General features: G+C 39.3%; 1 protein-coding gene and 1 long non-coding RNA gene across 3 annotated transcripts in view; both read left to right on the forward strand.

The window, feature by feature from the left end:
- Positions 1-5886, forward strand: part of doc2a (double C2-like domains, alpha) — a 135094-nt gene that overhangs the window by 106019 nt on the left and 23189 nt on the right. The gene's annotated exons all lie outside the window — the stretch shown is intronic.
- On the forward strand, positions 2891-3946 carry LOC121700408. The gene is made up of 3 exons (XR_006027225.1): positions 2891-3013; positions 3196-3370; positions 3723-3946. It is a non-coding gene; the product is annotated as an uncharacterized LOC121700408 (long non-coding RNA).

Genomic DNA, 5886 nt, shown 5'->3' on the forward strand with positions numbered 1-5886 from the left:
GTTAGCACCGCTAGGACAGGGTTAGCAACGTTAGGACAAGTTAAGCACCGCTAGCCGCTAGAACAGGGTTAACACCGTCAGTCCTGGGTTTCACAAGCCTCAAATGGGCCACAAGTTGGTCCAGGTGCAGCTGCCTGGACTAGCAGTACTGGATGGGGATCCGTTTGACTGGTTTTCATGGTCAGTTCTGGGTTCCAGATAACAAGCATGGGGGTTGAGGCTTCTGTTCTGTCAGACAGACAAGCTGATTGGCTGTCTGTGATCAGGCAAAGAAACTGATTGGCTGCTGGTTGTCAGGCAGAGAAGCTGATTGGCTGTCTGCTGTGTTCTGCACGACATGCATGGTGGTTCACATGACAACCAACTGATAATATTCATTTCACATCAGTGCTTGACTGGTCAGCCAGGATCACTACACACTAGCTCAGCTGTCAGAGTGTGTGTGCGTGTGCTTGTGCGTGTGATATCCATTACTTCTACAGGTAGAGAAATGTTCACACACAGCATACACTCTTTCTCTCTCTTCCACACACACACACACACACTTTACTTGTGCGCACACACACACACAACTGGAAGGCCCTAAATAGGAGAAGTCAAAGAAAAGGGAGATGCAGTGAGAGATGAGAAGAGATGAGGAGAAAGGAGGGATGAGAGATGAGAAAGGAGGGATGCAGAGAGAGATGAGGAGAAAGGATGAAAGCAAATCCCAGTGGGAAGATAAGAGCGTGGGCTGAATTTGAGGGATTCAAGCTGGTGTGTGTGTGTGCACAGGTGTGTGTGTGAGTGAGTGTGTGTGTGCGTGTGTGTGTGATGCCTTGTGAGGACCCATCAGACCGTAGAGAGGAACACACACTTCCTGTAGGATTCAGCCATTTATTACACACTTCACACACTCACAGACACACACACACACTCACACACAGACAAACACACACACTCACAGACACACACACACATATGAGGGGACGTGCAAGACATTATTGTATGTAATGTACAATGTATGTATGTGTGTGAGAGAAGAATGTATGTATGTGTGTGTGAGAAGTATGTATGTGTGTGTGAGAAGAATGTATGTATGTGTGAGAAGAATGTATGTATGTGTGTGTGAGAAGAATGTATGTATGTGTGTGTGTGTGAGAAGAATGTATGAAGAATGTATGTATGTGTGAGAAGAATGTATGTGTGAGAAGAATGTATGTGTGTGTGAGAAGAATGTATGTATGTGTGAGAAGAATGTATGTGTGTGTGAGAAGAATGTATGTGTGAGAAGAATGTATGTATGTGAGAGAAGAATGTATGTGTGTGTGAGAAGAATGTATGTGTGTGTGTGAGAAGAATGTATGTATGTGTAAGAAGAATGTATGTGTGTGTGAGAAGAATGTATGTATGTGTGTGTGAGAAGAATGTATGTATGTGAGAGAAGAACGAGAAGAATGTATGTGTGTGAGAAGAATGTATGTGTGAGAAGAATGTATGTGTGTGTGTGAGAAAGTATAGTGGAAACGGAAGTAGTATAGTGGAAACGGATGGCCAGCCATTTAGCATGACGTGATTGGCTAAAAAGGGCCGATGTGTTCTGACTACCCACTGTAAAAAGTTTCTGTAAATTTACACCCAGATTCCAACATTATTCACCGGTTTCCTTTAATAAACAGGACTTTCTGGTCATTAGTAAGACAAATGTGTAAAATCAGGCTCCAACACTGTTATTTACCACGCCCGTAATGTTTATTCTGGAACACACGTACTTCCCGTTATCTATTAACGTTACCTTCGTTCTGGTGATGGGAAGCTGTCTGCTGAGAGAAGAAGACGATACGTTGGAATCAAACCCATCAACACAACAAGGTGAGTTTATCTGTCATCAGACCAGACCAGAAATACAACGTTTGAAACCACACTCGTCATGTTTATACAAGTTGCATAATACAACATCTCTGAATGTTACCCTGCTGAAACGAAGTTAGTAGCAGTGCTATTCAGCTAGCCAAGACCGCGCTTTCGCCCTTCTTAAGCCATGCGTTATCGTTAACGTTATCACTTGTCGATCAAATTTTACGTTTCTTCATTGCAATCTGAAGCCATCTAAATGTATTGGTATGTGTAGGGTATACGTAGTTTTTGAAAGTTTAACTCGCGTGATTTACCTGCTATAACACGTGCTTGCTAGCTAAGTCTGCTTAGCATCATCAGTTTAATAAACCAGTGGCCAAATAAACAATATGGCACAAACTTGTATGTATGCATGGATTTCGCCTGTGCTGGTAATTACTTAAAGTTGTGTTAAGTCCTTCAGTTGACAGTTTAGAAAGCTAATGCTAGTTAGTAGCCTAGCTAGCTCTCCATAGCAGAGGTGGTTGCATGACACGCGTATGGTATTCCTCCTGAGTTTATCTGAGCTAGCGGCATGCACCAGGAAGATGTTTACATGTCAGATATGTGGGCATCAGTCCACTGCGTCTATTTATGTGAGCCATACCTAAATTGCATGACAATATACCCAATATAGACCTTCCATGCTGTGTTCCAGATTGTCAAATGAAATTTAAGAGACATGCAGGTCTTGAATTTCCCCTGGGGATCAATAAAGTATCTATCTATCTATCTAGGTCTTAAGACGCACATATATAGAAACCATAAACAATGTAGTTTTGATAAAACAGACACAATTTCAAAAGCAAGCACCCTCACTTTGCACACACATTCCTCACACAAACATCTTATCACACCCGCCTCATCACTTTTAATCATTCAACGGCAGACACACACACACACACACCTTTCATACTCACCTTGCAGACAACTCTCACATTCACTCACTCCTTACATACATACACACACACACACTCACAGAGATTACATTCACTTTCTCACACACGCACACACACACACACACACACATCATGAAGAGTTGTTGAGTGCCTTTCTTTTCTTTTGCTAAGGGATGTGCGACTGTAGCTGATGTTGAGTCTTCCAAGCCTACCTGTGACGCCTCGCCTGATATTACTAGGTATGTTTGTTTTCATTCACTAGAGTAATAATGATCAACATATACATATTTAAATCAACTTTTGAACAAAGGTTTTTTTTTCTGTATTGAATTTTGTTTGGACAAAATCCTAAAAGGAATCTAATCATAGTTGACATGTGGATCTATATCTTAAATTGAATATGATAAATTATTTTTTTCAGGTGAACGACAAGGTAATCATCAAAAGTGGATGGTCAGCATTGAATCCTTAATCGTTTGTGAAGGGTCCAACCTCGCCACATTTCTAACAGGCCTTGCGACATGTTGCTCCACCTTCTACATTCTGAATCTGCAATATCAGGAGGAGGCAGCGTGCACCCTTGAATTCATCCAGAGGTAAGTTCATGTCACACTTTCGAACCAGAATTTGTTTTATGTGTGGTATGTATTGGGGGGGTTGTGTAGTAGTCTACTATGTAGTTATAAGCACTACTATACAGGATTACACCCTCTGAAGAGAGCAATCATGCATAGTACTGCTGTAATAACCACAGAACACTATACTTCTACTTTATACAACTGATTAAATCAAATATAAATGCAGTTACAGTAAGTAATAAATGTCAATAATTAATTCACTTTGGCACAATTTTCCTCTACATGAATCCTAGTGTACCCTATCAGTTTTTGTAACTCTCTCTCTCTCGCTCTCTTTCTCTTTCTCTCTCTCTCTCTCTCTCTCTCACAGAGAAAAGTACCAGAAGAAGCCTAAGAACAATCACTAATAAGTAAAGTGAATGTTACTTGATTTCTCATGAATGTTACTTGATTTCCTCCCTGATTATCATTTATACTCATCTCTGTACTTTAAATTCTTCTGGACATAATCTGTCAGTTTATTCATTCTCACATGTACACAAGCCCAATGCGATGCAATGATATTGATAATTGATAAATATCTGATAATTATTCTGTATCAGGGCTCTACAGTGCGCCCATTTCACTCGCACATGCGAGTAAAAATTATGGCGTGCGAGTGCAAAAAAATATTTAGGCGCACTGGTGCGAATGACTTCTAACCATGTCAATGTTTGTCTACAAAATACACCGCAACATCAAGAAACATTACTGGTGCAAACCATAGAATCACGTCGCGAATGCAGCATAAAAACTACACCTCCCATCAACGTTAGCAGTTTCGCGTTGTGACTCGCTAGTAGTCGCTTCTATCAAATCCAAGAGCATGCAGAAAAAGTGGAAAGTTAGACTAGCCAGCCAAGATGTAAAGATTGAAGAAATTAGTTCTTCTATCCACCGAATTCATCGGATATCGGAGGAACAGGATGAGATTCTGAGAATGCAGTGAGAAAAGGAAAGGTAACCTAACATGCCTTTTAGCCCAGTTGACGTATTGGCCAATATGCAAAATATAGCTGTAGCGAACAGGCACAAAAGTAGCTTCCCGTAATAGCCTACTCCCATTTTGTTCAAAGGTAGAACGCTACTGACAACTCCAGGCTTCCACGCATGCTTGATTGTTTACACCGAATACAAGCTGAAGTGCAAAATGAAAGTAGGCCTAACGTTTGCCTACTGCCCCCATCAATGCAGATATTTCAAATAAAAAGTAAAAGTATAAAATATATATATATCCTTGTTTAGCCTATGATGGGTTTTGTGGAAGAGAAAATGGACTGTTTTAGTAGTAGTATTAGGCAGTATGCAGTCAGATAGGTCACCATGGGCATATTTGGATTAGCTACAGATGGATTCACAAATAAATGAATTAGCCTACATTTGGCAGGATACTTGATATACAGGCAAATATGGCAATGTATTATACTATTTTACATTAACAAAATGTAGGAAAATAGAATAGAAATGTTGTTAGTCATTCTTAATATTCGCAATTGGTGCACTGGCATGTTTAACTGTTAGCTGCAGTATAATGTTAGATTATGTGTAAGTTAAGTACAGAACTGACTGTGCGCCCAAATTTTTGTCTGTGCTCTTAACTTTTTTAACTTGGGCGCACAAGTGCTCCTGGAAAAAAATGTTAGTGTAGAGCCCTGTGTATCTTTTTTTTTTTGAAATAGTACTACTGTAGATAACATGTCTACATTTTACATACATATGTGATACACAAGCCTAGACTGTCAAGTAAGTGCTGTGAAATAAAATATCTGTTAAACTAAAAATAAGTAACTGATGTGAAAAAATTGATTTTTATCTTTAAAATGTTGATTTGAGAGTGGATGAACTCAATATATGGCACTTGTTTCCTGTAATTGTAAAAAATTAAAGACCTGTTGTGTAACTAACGTGAAGATCACATTTTTTTGTTGTTACCCAACATGAAAATTATGTTATATACTTAACAGGAATTTAATGTTATGGTAGTCTGCCGTTAACCCTCCTGTTATCCTTGGGGTCAATTTGACTCCAAGCAACGTTTAAAATCATAAAATATATGGTTCACTTTTTTTTTTTGCTTCATGTTTCATGACTTTTCCTCAATTGAAGGGTACAACAGAGTTAGCATGAAATTTGTACAATAATTTTTTTTCAATGTCCTGTACAAATATTTTGTACATTGATGTTCCTTGGGGTCAGTTTGACCCCAGCTGTATGAAACATAAGATACATGAATATTTGAGAACATATTGTTAATATCATTATTACATATACAAGTACATATTACATATAAGTCATTTTGGCAGGACTGTATAAGTCAAAAGGTGAAGCAACAGCAAGCCTTTGGGCTGCTGACACTGGGTAATATTGCAAGCCAGGGTTCCAAGGTTCATAAAGGGGTGTGGAGGGGTGGGATTGTTTTGTAGGGCTTTTGATGGTGGTTATTACACTCTTGTTAAGTACCTGTCACAAAAAAACTGGGTAACAATATGAATTTT

This window comes from Alosa sapidissima, chromosome 24, assembly GCF_018492685.1.
Source record: "Alosa sapidissima isolate fAloSap1 chromosome 24, fAloSap1.pri, whole genome shotgun sequence".
In the NCBI taxonomy this organism is placed as follows: Eukaryota; Metazoa; Chordata; class Actinopteri; order Clupeiformes; family Clupeidae; genus Alosa; species Alosa sapidissima.